The sequence below is a fragment of the Monomorium pharaonis genome, chromosome 7 (genome assembly GCF_013373865.1).
Source record: "Monomorium pharaonis isolate MP-MQ-018 chromosome 7, ASM1337386v2, whole genome shotgun sequence".
NCBI classification, from domain to species: Eukaryota; Metazoa; Arthropoda; class Insecta; order Hymenoptera; family Formicidae; genus Monomorium; species Monomorium pharaonis.
In genome coordinates this window covers 3,810,563-3,830,213 of record NC_050473.1, presented here as the reverse complement: position 1 = coordinate 3,830,213, position 19,651 = coordinate 3,810,563, and the positions used below count along the sequence as shown (strand labels likewise).

Here is a 19,651-nt window from a genome sequence, read left to right as displayed (position 1 = left end):
CTGAATGTTCTCGTATGCATATAGAACCACCCTCTGCCGCGCGCGAGCTCTTTCTCTCTCTCTCTCTTTCTTTTTTTCTTTCCTTCTTTTTTCATCCCCTGATCTCTCGTTCCCTCTTTCTTCCACATTCTGTTACTTCGCTTTTATCCGGAAGCGAAACTTGATGGCTGTTATAATTTAACGAGCACGTTTCTTTCTCCAGTTACCGCGGCATTTGCAAGAGTGAACACTGGCAAAGCCTCCGCGCCCTTTCCTCCTCTTCTCTTATGCGTAAGGCGATTCCTTCTCATTCTACGACAATCATCGCGTTTTTTCTTTTCCTTTTTTTTCAATCGCATAATGCCGCGAAAACGAAGACGAAAAAAAAAGAGTGAGAAAGTCGAACGTGCAAACGAAATCGATGACGCGTTTCATGTGTCGGAGGGTGAATGGCTCGTAACGGTTTCCAAAAATTAGAATAGCACTCTGTAATATGTAATTCTAACGACAGTTTTGGTCTTTCCTTGCAACAGTTATTTCTGGAAGTCTCCTAATGTCGAACCTAGTTTTGTCGTGTTTATATAGAATTCACAATTAAATTAAACATTTAATTTAAAAGTCCATACGATTAAATAAATCAGATCTTTATGAATAGAGAATTGCGCTTAAATAACTTTGAATTATTCAGATAAAGAATAAGAATAAATTACATGCAAAGGCCCTTTAAAAAAGATAAATTTCCTTTAATTTTTAAATTATTTATCTGTTCTATTAAAAAAATTTTAAGATAATATATATTACTCTATTGAACAAAACAATTCAGAATGTAAAAACAATTATACTTTTTAAATAATTTTTTAATTTCTTATAATAAAAAAGCAAAACAAAGAGAGTACAACATGCGAAGTCGAGTAAATGCCGTCCACGTTATATTTTGAAACAATACGTTGCTCAAACGTCCAAGACAAATTCACGTGTACACTAAGATTCTAATGAAAGGAAGAAAATCAATGAGTGTAGAGTTCAAATAAATGTTGAAAAATGTGATGACGAACGATTATGAACATGATTTAGATAGATTTAGATAGAGATTCTAATGAAAGGAAGAAAATCAATGAGTGTAGAGTTCAAATAAATGTTGAAAAATGTGATGACGAACGATTATGAACATGATTTAGATAGATTTAGATAGAGACCGTTAGAGAGACTGACCATTTTGGTATATAAATTATGATTAAGTAGATTATGAGTACATTAAGAGTAGATTGAAGAAGCAATAAATTCATTGGCGATGAATTTTTAAATGATTTAACAAGAAGAACATCAATGTATAAATATAGTTATGCAAAGATGTTAGATCAGATATGAAAATATTAAGTTAAAAAAAACCACATATGGAGTCTTGTGGAATATTAGTAGACTAGACAAATTCTTCAAAACTACATAAAATGGAAATATACAACAGTGTGGTTACTGTGCTATACTATCAACTGGATTGATCTTTAAGAATAATGTTTGAGCTGTTAAGGAAATTAAAAGTTGATAAAAACAGACAGATTCGAGAATCTTAGAAATTCTCACAAAATATATATAACGTTGTAATGACTGGCAAAGTTTTCAAGTAAAAATTTTCAAATCACTTATAGTTTTAAAGCAATTTTTACATTACGCTAATATTTTCTGACCTGTGAAATCTGTTACCTATTACTTAAAAAAAGTCTTCTGTTAATTATAATTGTATAAGATTAATGATAACTAGAAGGTTGAAGTTAAAGACAATACTCTATTTGTTGTTTACTTAATTTAAATAATTTAAGAAAGATAATTGCTTTATATAGATAATGATGGAAATAACATACATTTTAATAATCTAGGTAAGTTAAAATCATTTCTTCATTTAGGTAATTTTATACAGACAACGGCAAATGCTATTTCTATTCTAGAATTCTATGCTTCTTCTAGATTTGATTATTATTAATTTTGTATCTCAACATATAAAATTTACATACATTGATATAATCTAAAAAAAAATACTTTTAGGGTCGGTTGTTCCAACTTCTTGGTAAAAACTTACCTATCAGATAAATATATGTTTGTCTTTATTTATTTAAGAAAAGAAATGAAGATAGACACATGCTTACCTGGCAGATAAGTTTACCAAGAAGTTGGAACAACCGGCCCTTAAAGAGTTAAACGCCAAAAAACAAAGAAATTATATTTAAAGATATAACAAGTAATTACTCGTCATTTTTAGAAATTCACGCTTAAACTTTTTTATACTTTTCTCTTTTTTAACGATAATTTAATTTTAAATATAATATTAATTAAATTTATTTTGAAATTATTCTGAAAACAGGATGCGCGTGCGCTAACACAGTACTATCGGAACGATATATAAATAATGTATTGTTGTTCGTGGGGCTGGCGCGACCCCGAGTCTAATTTTTTTTAGTAACTTGGGACACGAGGGGGACATAAGAGAGAGACGGCGAAAGGCCACGGAACCCACTTTTATAACTTCATCGACAATTTTTCGATTACTCTCTTCACTATTTTCGATCAACTCCGCATTCACATTTGACCGTATTCCTACACTCGTATCCCCCTCTCCCGTTTTAATTTATCTTTTAACACAGAGAAGAGAATCTTGATGTTTGCCTAATTTAAAATTTGTGTACGATCGAAGTATTAATGTTACATTTTATTGATTTATACATCTTATTATTTATTATATAGTTCTACAGACTCAATGTTGTGCCATTAAGCTTGCCTAATAAGAGACAGAATCATGCAAATATAACTCTCAATTTTATTTTTAGCAGATTTTATACAGAAAAGAATATACATATATATATTATAAAATATAGGTTTTTATTTCTTTAATTAACTAAGCAGATCATATTTTTACTGGTATTCGTATGGTACAATATTTAGTTCCCAAGAAATAAGGGAGTTCCAATTTACTGTTCCAAATTCGATGCCTTTCCTCTACTAGTTTTAATTGAGTATTAAGGCTTTATGCTGTTTTTGTAAAATATTGTATCCTCGTCGTTTTCCAGTAGCTATTTCGAGAAATTCAACCAGTTGCTTTGCAATAAAAGCAAACAATTTTACATCACAGAATCAAACACACACACATACGTAAGATTAAGCTCATTAGGCTTTCGTTTTATGCAAAACAAATGCTCTCCGCCTCTACTTCCCATAAAAAAAGTCTCATTTTTATTTGCGTGACACGGCTTTGTGCTGGAGCGAGCCACTCGCCGCTTTGTATATACGTAATTTTGACGAAGCAAAAATGCGCTATCGTTTTGCCACCCGGGCCAACCAGTCAGCCCGGCCAGGCATGATCCGATTCCGCCCCGCTTCCGCGTGTAATCGTGTCTTTTTATGCTAATCGGCAACCCTTCCGCGTTTAACCAGCTGCGCCGCCGTCATTGTCTGGGCTCTCCGTGAAAACTTTTTTTCTTGCCACTGTTGCGAGCCGGTTCCGCCGCTAGGTCTATCGCCGCGCCACGCGAAAAACGCACGCGACCGTCCCGCTTGCCTCGCCACCCTTGGGGTCGTTTTTTCCATTTGACCGTCAACGGCGCGTGCTCGAGGAGAAGGAAAAAAAGGGTTGCGCGCCCGATAGGGGCGCGCTTGGGGTGGAGAGCGAGTCGGGATGACGGGAGAGAAGGGCTTAATGAAAGATGTGCGGTCGGAAATTCGTGTAACGCGCTTTTCTCGATCGCGACGTTAAGGCCATTTTCCGCGTATGACGCGGGTTGCAAGTCGTAAACGCGGAAGCGACAGCTAAACAAAAACGTTAATAGGGCATGGAGAAAACTTTATCAAAAATTATTACGGTGGAGACGCGAAAGACCAAAGCTGGAAGAGATTATAAAAACTTTTGTTTTTCATCAAGTTGCTGTAATATTTACATTGGTCAAATAAATTGTATAATTTTCTAAAATTTCATTTTATGGTTCGTAGCTACTATTGTACATAGTAATTTTTTATATAAAATTTTCTCCCAAGGCGCTTTCTTGGCTATTGCATTTGTATTTGCAGTCCACCGCTTACGTTTTGAATGGTCTTTAAATATATCGCTAATGTCGCGTATAGATGGAAAATAGACATAGATTCAACGTAGATTAACTTAACTTACTGTTTATCTTTTTTTTTAAACTTGAATGCGGTAACAAATAAGCTAAGTCGAGATTAAAATTTAATCTAGGTTGATAGAAACGGACCGCACGCGCTAGATCTCTGAGCATTACCGAGCGAAGACCTGCCCTCCTCGCGTAGGGAGGGGAAGCCTTTTAACCCTTTCGCTCTAGAGGACATGCGCGTTGCGGGCGAGCGTCGCAATGCAACCTCAGTAATTGCTGCACCCGAGACAAAATGGCAGTCCATCCTACGATGGCGCGTTTTCTTAGCGCGAATTATTCGCGACCCGTTCTCAAAATCGTCGGGTCTCATCCTCACGTTTTTTCGTACTCTATGTGATATGAAGAATCAACTCTCGTTTGCGAAAACGTTAGGTGATTAAATATTTCGGACTCATATTTCGGATCGAATAGTTCGAGTCTCATCAAACGGCTCAATCTTTCGAACTGAATGTACGCGAACTTTTTGAACTTACTTTATACGCACAAATCCAAAAGTTCGAAATTATTGTAAAAAGTCCGTACAGAAAGTTTAAACCTAAATTTTTTCATATATTCAGTACAGAAAAAACTATTTTAAAAACTGTCCTTTTGTTTCCAATCTTTTTTACTGTCGGTACTTGTTCAGACACAATAAATTAACATTTCAGATTGATAATTCTTTAAATTCGAACTGTCTGAATTGGATGCTCTTTTTTTGTACCTCGGATAATTCGAACACACAGTATGTTCGAATCTTTTTAGTTATAACGAATGCCTTGTTGCGGGAAAGAGAAATAAAGATAGATTTGATCGAAGTTTTAGTAATTGCCCACACTTGTCAATCGTCGAATAACAGTCGACAATTGGTTTAAAGACAACCTTCAATCAGAATCATAAGGGGAGTTTTTTAAAATTCTGAGAGAAAGGGGTATGTTATACAGTCACGCTGTTGTAAATAAAAAATAATTATTCTTCTCATTCTCTTTTTTTTCTGATTTCTTCTTTTTTTCTCTACAGAGTTGACAGAACTTAGTAGACCAATCAAAGCTGTCTTACGGCCAGACTCTGATTGCAAGGTCTTTAGGCCCAGCCTAATCGAGTTCGGCTTTGCAACTTGAAATCATCTCAGACGAGGAGATTCGTTCGGCTAATGCTAGAACAGTAATGGCATCGCGCCGACAACCCATATCAAGGAGCGCAAATCTCTGATTAACCGTTCACCCGTTCGCCGATGACCAGTCATTCCGTCGATACGGCTGCTCGCTAAGAGCTCGCGCGAGTTTGCGCTCGCCGCCGAACGAAAGAAGCAATTACCGTGGAAGAGCAGGAGGATTTGAGAGAGAGAGAGAGAGAGAGAGAGAGAGAGAGAGAGAGAGAGAGAGAGAGAGAGAGAGAGAGAGAGAGAGAGAGAGAGAGAGAGTATCGCGCGCTTCGAGAGCTCCGTCGGGGTTTTCCTCGGGGGTCGATGGCGAGATTCGCTTCGTAGTTAGCGGGGCGTGTCTTCGGTTTCGTTGAATTAAACATCGTGCTCGCTTCAATCAGCCTATTTCTCCCCGTCCCTCCGCTCCTATATCCCTCCTTTCCACGATTCCGGAAGAAGTCGCGCTTCTTTCTTTTTCACCTTTCTTTTTTACTTTCTCTTTCTCTCTCTCTCTTTCTACATATCCATCCGCTTCCGCCAAATGCTTCTCGATACCGCAAACGCGCTGCGAGACGCCGTAAGACGAGAGACGTGTAAATGAGTTTAAGAAGGCTCGTTTTGTTCCGGGATTTATTTCTCCGTAAACCTCTGCAATCAGTCCTCTTGTTCACCTGAACAATTGCCCAAAGCTTTTGTCTCCGTGGAAGTGGATCTGTTAGGAAACAGATTTACGACAAAAAAGTACGAAATCATTGAAAATAAGCTTCACGTTAACAATTCTTATGCAACGTCTCGAGCATTCGCGAATGTTTTAAGATAAATATCCCAATAACATAATAAACGTATGTGTCCTTATATTTAACCAATTATTATTTATTTTAAATGTTTTTTATTATAATATTAAAATTGCGCGCGACTTTGTGTCAGTTCTAAAGTAGTATCTTATAAAAAAGCTGAATTTGTAATACATTTATATTGTGTTAAGGTTTACATGTTGATATTCTTAAAATGTTTAAAAGAATATTATATATTTATTAAGATAGCATACTCAAAGAACGTGCTTAATTTTAAGATATTAAGATGTTTTTTTTCGGTCTGCGTTTCTTAAGTACTTAAAATGTTTTAATTTTATACAATGTTCAGATTTAAAACACTAAAAAATTTAAAGCTAATAAAGATTTCAGTTTAAGCATTTAAATACATAACACCGTTTACAACTAAAATATTTTTAAATAATTAAAAAACAGAGACAGACATAAAACATTTTAATATCTTAAAAGTAAAGGCTAATCTATAATATTTCATTGGTCAAATAGTGCGAAGAGGCAATATTATAAGAAGCGAAAAGTAAGAAACAGAAAACAAAAAACGTAAATTAGACTTACTTTTTTGAGTATATTTATTTTATTCTTTGTACTTATTTTATAAACAAAAAATACATTAAGGACCAATATTTTTGCTTACCTGGATAGTGGTTTATTCAAATACTTTACATTTACTTTTATAGGCTTTTATTATTTTGGGAAGAATTTAAGATTCTCTTACATTTTTAATGTAATGTTTGTTAATAATAAAGCTTTATATATATATTTTTTTTTTATTTCAATAAATTATATATTGTGAATTCTTACAAAAATTTAATAATCTTAATTTTCATTATATGTTCGGTTGCTGAGATATTTACCTTAATAAATAACAATATCAAGCTGCTGGGGTAACATTTAGACATACGTGTATATATAATAAGAAATGCGAGTGCATGAGTAAATCCAACGTTAGTAACTCTCTCTCTCTCTCTCTCTCTCTCTCTCTCTCTCTCTCTCTCTCTCTCTCTCTCTCTCTCAGACAGGCGCATAAGTCCTGGCCTCAGGTGTTGCGCGCTCGACGGGGTGTTTATGCCGGTAGCACTTTGCTTTTACCGAAAATTTATTTTCTTTTGTTATACGGCGCATCCCATTCGTACCGGCGCTTACGTGGTAGGAGACAAAGAGGGAGGGCAGGTGAGGGCATAAAGTATAATGAACTTCTAACGACACCAGCGGACGCGCGCGTCGGGCTAATCGAATTCGCCTGAAAAACTACGGGGAAAGAAAGGAGAAAAAAAGAAGCTCCCGTATTATTGGTATCTTATCGGGTAAATACGTGTGTCGCACTTACGACAAAGGCGCGGACAGGAAAAGGAGGGGGGGGGGGATTAACATCACCGACACACGCACCGCGTAATACATACGCCACCCAGAATGATTTCGGAGTGGCTTTCAAGAGGTGTAGGGGTCTCGGTGGTATATCGGGCTTTTTGTGTCAAATCGATCTGCACTCGATCGAGAGAGGGTGTCACGGGCTGCACGACCGCGTAACACTCGGGGTGTCGTAAAAACCATGTTAAAGGGTATCCACACCTACGCTCACGAATTCTATATCGGGATATATTTTTCGTAATATCATCCGTTTAGTCATGAAACATGTGCTACGTTCTTTTATTGATGGTCATAATCGTGTGGCCACGAGCTCCTCAATTACAAAAAATGTGTAATTGCAAAAAAATTCACGTTTGTTTTGTTTGATACTATTAACATAGCTAAGTATTGTTATTGACGCAGCTATACTGATAACAAAGTATTTGATTTTTGTGACTGTAATGATATGTTAAAATAATTATGGTTAAATACATATTTATAGTTACATTTAAATAAGAAGTATAATTTTAAGATACTAAAATATTCATTTTTTTTGCTGGTTCAGATCCGATACAGTATGACAGATACTAGAAATTTTCTAAATTTGAATTTCGACGTATCTGAAGGTTTTTCATCACGATTTTGATTATCTGACCTCAAAGTTGTGATCAGCGACATAAAAAAAACCGTAAAAATACCAGAATTCAAATTTTAAAAGTTTCCATACCGTACCGAACTAGGATGGCTCATATATGAGCTAGTAATAAACTTGGAAATTGTGTGAAAGATGTTAGTTGTATGTATGTATAAATTTTACCAAAAAAATTCGTAATTTTTAAGGAAAAATGCCGGCTCCTTAAAGATTATTAAAAAATATGGCATAGCACGTAAAATAGGAAACTCATAATCTAAAGATCTTGGGTGCTGGAAGGATTCTTGTAGGAATAAGAACATCTTTTTCAAAATGTATTTTTTAAAAGACATTATATATAATATAAATACATAGTAAAGACAACTTTTGTATATGATGATGACAAAAAGAATATATCATTATATAAGAAAATTTTGTCTCGGATTGTAAAGATTTTGTCTTATTAACACTGCATGATAATTTTTATTTAACAGTTTATAAAATATCTTTTATATTTTAAAAGACATTTATATTTCAAAAATTATTATCGTTACTCATGATGTTTAATATCATGATGTTGCCAAGAGAAAGTTGCTTGTCACAATAGATGACAGTAGCGAATTTTGTAATAAAATGTAACGAAAAAATATCTCCGTGTATGAATGTCAAAATTTCTTAATAGGTTAAATAAAATTTAACGGACTCTTCGAAGGACCTTTAATGTGCAGCGATATTTAGATTTTGTTTCTCTGACGATTAATGATCGAATCTTGATTTTTAATAATACAAATTAAAGTTAACAATCAAATTTTAATTAATCAGTTTACATTTTTGTTAGTTTTCCTTGGCAGAAATTTCGAACAAAATTTGTGTTATGATACAGTATGCTCCTCTAGTATAACATATATGATCTATTTAAAACCGAATTATTTTTTAAAGTGCGTAACAAATTATTCTATACTTTTCAATAATTCAAAGAACAGAATATCGTAGCATCGGAAATTTGAGGCGGAATAACGATAGTCATTTCGAATTGAAGACCGTCGACTTTGCCTTCTTTGCTTTCCTTTCTCTTCCTCGACTATCAATCTATACTCTCCGGCTCTGACGGCGTTCGGCCGTCTCCACCCCCTTATCTTTTATCCTTTCAACTTCCTTACGGCACGGCAAAGACGCGGCTCGATACGCGGCCCACGGCCGAGTTACTCCGCGCGCGGCGCTTCACTCGAGAAGTCCACCCCGAAGATTTGATAGGGAGAGAGAAAGAGAGAGAAAAAGAGAAAAAAAAGGAGAGATCCACGACAGCAAAGTGAAGCGAGGGGCCGAGGGTGGGACCCCAAGCGAGCAGGCAATCCCGCTCCATATCGTAGGGCACCCTCGCAGCAACGCACCGCCACCCCGGCGGCCCGCGTCCCGGACCATGAAGAAAAAACTCGGCTACCCCTAACGATTTTTTTCCCTCAACCCCATCTCAACGCACACTAATTACGTTTTTAAGCGAAATTACTTCGCGAGGCAAACGCGGCGCGGCGCGCGGGACTTCGCCGCCACCGACAGTAACGGCCCTGTGAGTCGGGGTGGCGTAGGGTGGAATGAGAAATGGGGGGTGAGGACGAGGAGCGTGCTTGTTTTCTTTTCTCTTTTTTTTTTCTTTATAAGAACAGAGTGTCCCGAGAAAAGAAGTACAGGGAAGAGGGTCCGTTCCTACCTTTTTCCCCTCCTACCTCGACCGACGACGCGCGCTCTGATTACAAAATGTTAAACGGTACTGCCGCCCAGCCGACGGCTCGTTAGTCATCTAAATTTTATTCCTTCTGGCAATTGGCCCGGCGCGAAAGAGAGGATCCGCCAACGCCTCTCACGTAAAAGAATAGCCTCAGCGGCTGCTGGGTCAGCTCCAGTAGCTGCGGCTAGGCCCTACCACTAGACTATTCTTCTGATCCTCTTTACTTCCGACTACTCTACCGCCGATTACCGGCGGGATTTTCGTTTTGGTAATTTCGCCAGCTCTTCCGGGAAACGGAACGACCGTTACTTCCGACGGAATAATTTTCTTTTCTCTCGCTTATCCTAATTCTCGAGCGCGCTTCTAGTATCAGCCGTTCAATTTCTCATACGTAACTTTTACGCAAACGCACTTGCTTCGCACTTGGAAAAAATGTTGAGCTGACACACTGAAAAAAAGAATATTTTTGTTTTAGGACTATTTTTCAAAATGTTAAATATTGTAATGAGATATATTATATATGCAATCATATATAAATTGAAATAACATGCTTACATAAAAAAGTTTTATATAATTTCATCAAGAGCAATACATACAGGAAGATCGTTAATTGATATAGACCTTCTAAAACGATCCTATTTTTGGGAAACTAAACATTACATTATATTAATATACTAACAAACATAATATTAAATAATTAAAGAAATGAAAATCTATAATTTACACATTTGTGTGTGTCTATTTTTATATAAAATCTAAAAACGAATTTAACTTAATCTAATCTTTATACACAGTTGCGCTACATGTCTTGCGGAACAGCGTAAGGTATTTGTGCTACGACAAAAAATGTTTCACGTTAAAGCGACAGGCTTCCAGGAATCCTCATTAACTCATAAATATTTTGTATAAATGATATAACTTATGTCAAAGGAAAATGTAGCCTACTATGCTAGTTTTGAGGCTTAATTTTTCAAATGTTTATTTTTGGCTTATGTTGCAAAAACATTAATTATTACAAAATATAAAACTCTATTGTAAATCTGCTACACCATCTAATAGAAGACACCTTCTAGTTTATATTTATATTTTTAGTTTTATTTTTTTAATTTTTGTTTAAGAAATACTGACTACCGAAAAACGAAGTATGCCAATATTGGCGACCTATCTCTACAATATAATTATTAAATAGAATATATTAATTTTAATTTGATTATTAATTATTCTCTACAATAAATCATTTCCATTTCTCCCTCGTTCTATCAGTTCTATTGTCGGTTCTTAACGCGTCAGCAACGTAGCGTATCGTGGCCTAATCGTGATCACCTCACGTCCTCTTGATTCCGTCGACAGAGTTAAAGGTGAAATGAAATACCGTGAGGAACTAAGCAACTGAGGAATTTTGCGTTCAACCTAATACTCGAGATACCGCATGCACTAGGTGTGTAGTTATTCAAAGAGAAAACTTTAGCTACTGACCCTTCTTCTCTAATTCATTAAACTGATCTCGCGTATCTTTACGCACAAAAGTCGCTTGCATATCATGAATAATTTCCGTTGCGCTCTCTTCCTCTCTCTCTGTGGGTCGATCTTCGCATTGCCGGCTAGGGTTAGACACGAGGGTGCAACCGGACCTAGGCTCTCGCTCTGCAAATCCCTGTAGATAAAAAGTCTGCGCCCACCCCAGGCGCTATCACCCCAACCGATAGTAGTGACTCACCTACCATCACCCAACCCATTTTTTTTCAACCCCTATGTGGCACAGATCCGTGGGTTCGCGGATGGAAGGGATGAATCCTTTCACCTCGTGTCGCTCCTTGTACTTCGGCTTACGATGTAGGAAAGAGTTCGACGACCCGACGTTTTAGACAATCTCCAAAAGCCACAACAATAGTACACGCAAGATTGCACGCAATTTATTTATAACAATGACACAAATATTAACATCGGATTTTGAGAGAATTTAGAAGATCCAATTCAACACAGCTATTTTATAAATTCAACTGTTGACTTAATCTGTTACGTTTTTATTAAAAAAATTTAGCATTTTTGTTTAAATAAAAACATAAACGTTTATACCAAAGAAAAGATCAACCATTAAATGTTATTAATGCCTTTTTCGATCTTTAGAAAAAAAACAAGAATTAATTATATTAATATTTCGATCCGGGAGAGATTGCATGTGGCTGTATGTTGCCACCCTAATCCATTCTCAATTCTAATTTGTGAGATTCGAGTTATCGCAAATCTCTCCAAATTTTAAAAATTTTATTTATTTGCTTGATTAAAACGTCTAATCATAAATATTAAAGCAAACAGCACAAATATAAAAGCAAAAATGAGTTGGAAATGAATTCCTATTTACGGCAGGTGCAGCAAGAGGAGAGGAAATTATATAGTTCGGGAAAATTAAATTAGATAATATAATATTATATAATAATTTTACCTTTACGCGAATGCAAATATATTACAATATTACGTGTGCAATAAGATAATTATTGAATTTTATATGATATAACTTGTCTGTGTTTCAAATAATATAAAATCAATTTATAAGTAGATAAGAACAAACTATGAAAAGTTGAAGATTCTAAGATTAAAATGTTTATTGAACTTTTACTTTTTTTGTTTAGACTCATTTTTAATTTACAATAATAAGTCTCTAGATTAAATATATAATTAGTACATAAATGTCTAAGTACATAAAAAATATATTTTACAATATTTTTTTACAAGAAAAACACTAAGAAGTATTAAAGATTTTTCTAAGAAAATAAATATTCTACACATTTATTCGCTTCTTTTTTACTAATTTAGATAATCTATAGCTACAAATTTATTTACTTTTTTTGTGACGGAAGATATTTTTATTTAAAAAAAAAATAATTTACAGTTTAGTCTTAGAATGATTTTGATAATGTAATCCATTTCCTTGAAATTAAACAATGCTACATTAATCATCGTTAAATATAATGTCTATTTACGTTTAAACTGAGCAAAAATATTAAGCATGAATCAAACTTTTAGATAATGTTTAGAAATATTCTGGAATATTTTTATATTTTATATAGCTTTAAACTTTTAGTCGACAATGTATCTGATATAATTTTCACACAGATTCTAATAAATTAAAAAATATGTCATTTAATATCGATACAACGTGCAGTTACAAAGTTGTAATTATATTTTAGACCTCTTCCGTGCTTTCAGATTTCGCACTCGTATAACATAATACTTTCAAAAACTCTAAATAATTAATAACAATGACTATCGCGGGTATCAGGGTAAAACAATCGCAAACAATTGCATGACGTTTCTAATGTTTGCACGCGATATATTATTGATCTTGCTACTTGTGAAAGGCTGGAATCTTAAATTAAAACATGAATGAAAAAAAAGAAGATATAGTCGCTTCGATTTTGTGCAATAAGCCCGAAGGATTTGCTCCAGTAAATAGAAAAATGCGTTTACAGCTGTTAATCGCTCGTGACACTGATGGTTAATTGCTCGCAGCAAATTATTACGTTTTGCGCTTGACACATTCTGCAAAGTTAACTAATCGTGTTTCGATAGGTAATGTGAAGCGATTTGCTTGTTCGCCTCGTGAATGACAATACGATACGTGGCTGCGATCAATCTTGGATACTACACAAACACTAAAGCCATACGTGACCTAATTTAGTCTTGATGCAAAATGTTCAATGTATGACAAAGTAAATATACACTGAATATGTTCCGTTTTAAATTAGTTATCAATACAAAATCGATATAAGGCAGCTATTCATGGCCGCGCGCCAACAGAATTGTTATCGTCTGGAAATATTCAATGCTTTATAAAATAAAATCACAGAGTATACAGTGTTTTCTGCGTTTCGATAAATCTAAGTGCTACAACTTTGCACTTTCGTACATTAATTGATCGTCTAAAATAACGGTACATTCTGTTTGGCTGATAACTTTCTGTATTAGAGTGGAGATATTGATACTTGAATAGAAAGAATTTGCTTTAATTCAGTTGTGATATATATTATTATATATAGAGATACATTATTAAATATGTATTATATGCAGTAATAAATGTACAATATTAATCTTAATTTTGACTGAGTTAAAAAAATAAAACTTCTAACACATCAACATTATAATTATAATATATTAAATTGCACCAAAATAGGTTTTTTTGCAATTTTAATCACAAATTTATTAAAATAATTGTAGAAAATTAACTTCAGAATTGTATTTAACGCTCAAGAAGCTATAGAATTACTTTTCTTTGTGCTGATGTTCGAAAACAAATCAGTTTTTATGATTTTTTGCATGAAACAAAACTTAAGCTAGTCAATTTTTATTTTAAGACTTATAATAATAAAATGTTAAAACTCTGTGATTAATTTATGACATCTTACTTCATTGCCACCGAATCGACTATTTATGACACCAATGTTTCGTATCTATACAAATGGACGATTTGTTCTAAAAAATGGTATTCTAAGAGTATTTTTGAATACTTTTTTTATTCCCGGGATCTCTCTCTCTCTCTCTCTCTCTCTCTCTCTCTCTCTCAGTTTTCATGTACAATCGTCAGAAAATTAAATATCGCCGCTATAAGAGAGATGTTTTTAAAATAAGATTTTTCAAGAATTATCTTGTGTGCTATTTTTTTTAGATTCTTATTGATACTTTACCAATAACTTCAAATCTTCTCTGGAACTACCCTTATATATGGTTAAACGTGTTTTCTAATAATGCCCTATAAGGATTGAAAAAAAGAGTTGAGTGTAAATTTTTCACATCATTGGATTAAAATTCGGATTAGAATAGAATTCTGAAATCAATTTTTGAAATCGTTTTCTTCCTATCTGATGTAATTTTTGAAGCACGTTTTCTTCTGACAGTTGGAAACAAGGAATGGAATTCTCGTATTCGCAAAAATTAAAAAAAAATTTATCGGCGATTAGAGATTTACAATTATCCAATTACACTTACGAATTGTCAATCGCTAATCACAATTTAATTGATAACTACTAGTGTAATTTCGCTAAAGAAATTGTTACATTGAATGTCTAGATGTATTTTAAGACTGATTTTAATTGCAATCTTCAATAGAAACTTGACTGTAAATGCCGTCGTGAAAGCTGGCCAAAAATTTCTCGAGAAGTGAAACAGGCCAATGAAAACGCCTTGCGGAATGTGCAGTCCTCTGCGTCTCGTTCTTGGACACCTTCCTGTACCTTCCGTAGGGTCTGTTAATGGCCTCTCATTTGACCTCGCTCCGCCCTACATCGTTCTCCGGTGCCCGAGTGATCCTCTCTTTGGTACTCGGTTTCTCAGCTATCCCTCTCGCTCCCTCCCCCTCTCTCTCTCTCTATTATTCATGCTCCCTTACTTAAACCGTGAACTTCCTTGCTGGCGAACGAGCGCGTTCCTTGCCCGCGCACTCCTTTCCAGCTCAAAGGCAAGCGTAGTCTTTTTTATGCGTGCATTATTTTTTACGTTTTACGTCGCGTGTGAGAGAGAGAGAGGAGAGAGAGAGAGAGAGAGAGAGAGAGAGAGAGAGAGAGAGAGAGAGAGAGAGAGAGAGAGAGAGAGAGAGAGAGAGAGAGAGAGAGAGAGAGAGAGAGAGAGAGAGAGAGAGAGAGAGAGAGAGAGAGAGAGAGAGAGAGAGAGAGAGAGAGAGAGAGTACTCCCCACTTGCGCACCTCTCTCCTTTTTCTCCCGTTGTATTCTTCTCGTTCGCGAAAGAAACATTGGAGACACTGTCGGCGGGAAATTGCGATATTAATTTTTAATTTTTTTTTCAGCAGCGGTTTTTTCGTGTTTACGAGCTCGATGGGTGAACGCGAATCCGGGCGACAGAATGCCATCCAAGAGGATCGTCTAAATAGTTGATGGGTTATGGATTTCTTTCTCTGTCTTTTTTTTCGGTGGGTGGTTGATTAATGCGAGGTCATATGCGCGGCGCACGCACCCCGCGAGATTGTAGACGCATGTGCATGTATTATACGCATAAGGGGACCGGAAAGAATTGGGGGGGGGGGGACGTGAGGCCTAGGGTGCGGTACCAGGTTACGTGCGGCGGGACGTAGTGATTAAAGGGTTGATTAATCGCGCTCGCTGTGACGATACGTATATGAACAAAAAATAGCGTCACCGACGAAAGTAGGGTATCGAACTGTGACCCCTTTTTTTTAAAGCGTCTTTTTGTCGCCGGAACGCTTTTAGATCCACGCAATTATTCGCGACCGTCATGTCAAAAAATGTCATCATAAATTAATGATGTATTATTTCCATTTTATAGAATAATTATCGACGCGATTATTTATTTAGCGTTACGTTCTGTAGAGAAAAGAGCATTTGTATTTTGAGAATGCGTACATCTTTTATTTTCGAAATGTTGAATATTGAAATGAGATTATACATATAGCGTTAGACATAACTTACACTTATATAAAAAATTTTGTATAGTTTATAAAAAAATTCTTATTAATATTAACACAGATCTGATTTTGTGGTTTGGAAAACAAACATAATTGCTTATCTCTGTTCTTTAATGTTTGGATAGCTGAATCCAAAATTGCAAGTGAAAATATTTTATTACGTTTATGAAAAAAATTAGTTAAAATCTAGTAAAAATATTTTAGGACATTTTTAAAACTCTGTAACTGATAAAACCAATGTTCTACAGACTTCGGAAAGGATTAAATTAATGTTTGAATATTGTACTCTAATATAAAGATATTGAATCTTTTCTCTAGCACATCGAGGTTCGTTAGTTATAAATTTCCCCAAAAAGTAAAAAAAATTTTTTTTGAGCATTTTAACAATGTTTTTCTCGTAAACTTAACGCAATAGAATATTTTCTTGTGGATTTAGATTAGCGTATAAAAAACCGTGGGAAACTACTCTTCTTTTTTAGACCACAGAAAAGAGGTAAAATTTTCCTGACTTATGTAATTTTCATGTGTTGAAAGAAAATAAATATCAGGTTAGGGAGTAACAGTATCGTCAAACAAGATTATAATTTTTAAATACAATTATTATCAAAATAAACATATATATAATGCTCTTAGATAAATATTGTTATATATATATGTATAATATATGTTTAAATAAAGATATATTTAATTGAAATTTAACATTATCCACTTCTTCAAAGAAGATTAAATATAAGTAAAAATATAATATTTGTTTATATATAAAGCAACGATTATTAAATAGAATTATTAGTTTTAATTTAATACTTAATGGTTTCTTTTATGTATTATCATTTCTATGATCACTGTATCTATTTTTATGATCGCTATACCTATTTATGCATCAATAAGTAAGATTATTCTTTTAGATAAAAATAGATTGCGTATTTTGTTTCACATTTGTTATTTTTCCCTCTCTGCCTTCTCGATTGGATTTTTCGCCGCATTTCTGTGATGCCGCATCTTATTTTGTCCGCCATAGAAAACGTAAGAGAAAGAGAAAAAATGAAAAGAGAAGAGAGAGAGAGAGAGAGGAGAGAGAGAGAGAGAGAGAGAGAGAGAGAGAAAACAGATAAAAATGAAGAATATGCGAAAGAAAGAAAATACCCTTTTGACCCCGCTATCCCCTTTCTACTTCCAGTGAAGAAACGCGTTTTCGTCACGGGAAAGAGAGCAGGGAGTAAACGAGAAAGTATACGGTTTCTCTCTCTCTTTCTCTCTTTCCCTTCTCCCCTTTGAGAAGAAAAGTATCTTGCGTAATTAAGCAACGCGGACGTAATGTATCCAGTGTGCAAGAGCGGCCATATTGCCACCACTGCGAGGCGCCGGGGGGACGACAGGGTAACGGAGGGGTTGCTGCCCCGCGCGAATCGAAGCACGGAGAGTTGCTACCGGAGAAGATGGAAGGGTGAAGAGACCGAGACGAGAGGAGGAGAAGGAGGAGGAAAAGAAGGAGAAGGACAACAAGACTGGCAGCAGCGGGGGTAGGAGGACGTGGTGAGTGGCAAGGAAGACGATGGGTGGACTCGCGACATGAGGGGTACGGGGGGTAATGATATGCTGGGTTAGCCGGCACGCGGTACGACGACTACAACTACCCTTCCCTGTCGTCGTTAGGGGATGCAGAGAGAAAGAGGGAGAGAAGGAGGAAATCCAGAAGGATCTGATTCGCAAGATCTGACTCGACTAGGTTCCTTCTCTTGCTTCCCGTTCTTTTCTTTCTGTCTTTCATCCCCTTTTCTGCCTCCTTCCTCCCGGTCCGTTTCCTATTTAATTCGGCAGTAGCAATTACAGCCGCGAGACACGTCGGCACTCGCGCTTTTTACCGCATTTCTTTTGTTCAGTTCTTCGCCCTCTTCCACCTCTTCTTGCAGCAACGAGGTCATTGTGACGATACAAACGACTGAAGCGGCAAAAGCGAAACGGTCTTTGTTTATCAATTAAAGCTTTGAATAAAAAAAAATTTATATAGTTTTTATCTTATTAATAGTAAAATTGCGCTTTTCACTACTAAAATGCTAATTTGGTAATTCTTTCTATTCTTATTTTTAATTAGTAAAAACTTATTTTGACATTAATTGTATTAAATTAGAATTATTTATATTATATTTACATATTTTTAATATTCTGTATATTTATGATATATTTTTAATATTTTGCACTATATAATATAAAAACTGAAAAAATTGAAATAACTAGTGAGCTAAAATGACATTGTTCTATTGTTAAAAAATTTCTAAGGTCATTTTTTGAGATGAAAGGAATATAACTTTGATTGCGACGAACGTTAAAGTGATTTATCACGTTGAAATGATTTTATCTTAAGGGAGGACGAGACCGGACGCCGATTTGCACGCTCACGGTCACTGGATTAATTTGGAAATCATTGAGCGCAAAGAGCGGCGACGAAATCGGCCTTACATCTGCTCGCACAAATAAATCATTCCCCTGATTCATTTATATCGTTTGCATACCATTAATTATGCCGGAATAACGATCGATTCCTTCTACGGGCTTTTCTCCTCCTCGGGATTAATCAGATTCCAAACGCTCGAGCACGTGAGCGACTTACCCCAGCTTTTGACTGAAGCGCACAATTAAATGTGACAATACGCAGGGAAGACCAGGGGCTCATTAGTTTAGTTTTCACAATTTCGACATTTGGAGATTTTAAATAATTTGATATTATAATTAAACTGCACTAATGTGATAGAGAGAATCGTTTTTACATTTTGCTCGCTGGAACAATTTTCCGTAATATAATGTACTTGTAGTTTTTTTTGTAATAATTAAAATATAGACGTACAACATTATAATCAAATTTAAAGCATACGTACCCCATGCGTGTGCCCCCTTGTCCCCGATTTCAGGACGGATGTTGGCCTTGAACTTGAATGGGTGCGTGCGTGCCGATGGAATCGATACCATTGATTTTTTTTCTACACTCAGCGAGTATATATATGTATATACTATATGTATGGGGTAGCGTGCGAGCAATTCAGAAGTACCTTCTCAGCATGTATGAGCTGGAAAGCCATTATTTGTGGCTTGGAAGAAGTTCGCGCTATCAATGAATACTATGATTTCATTCGAGAGAAGCGTGCCTAAAGAGAATGCATTGATGTTAAACGAATTCATGTCAATGACTTATTTATTTTTGATGCTATTAAGAAACTCCTTCAATCTTACGAAAGAATTTTCAATTGAATTTTGAGAATAAGTCAATGCAGAGAAAAGTCATGCGACTCCAGTCTACTTTTTTTAAGTTGAAGAATCTGCTTAAACAATATTAAATACGATGGTCAAATAAATCTGAGAAAATTAAGATTATTCGACTTTTTGTTGTTTTTAATGACTGTACATCTATCTGTTTATGTCCTTTATGTATGGAACT

The 19,651-nt window shown here is 35.4% G+C and overlaps 1 long non-coding RNA gene across 1 annotated transcript; it reads right to left on the bottom strand.

The window, feature by feature from the left end:
* Positions 1-2,298: 2,298 nt before the first annotated feature.
* On the bottom strand, positions 2,299-19,237 carry LOC118646620. Its single transcript, XR_004964128.1, has 3 exons — positions 19,228-19,237; positions 17,940-17,943; positions 2,299-2,886 (listed from the first exon to the last, which is right to left on the bottom strand). It is a non-coding gene; the product is annotated as an uncharacterized LOC118646620 (long non-coding RNA).
* Positions 19,238-19,651: the final 414 nt, after the last annotated feature.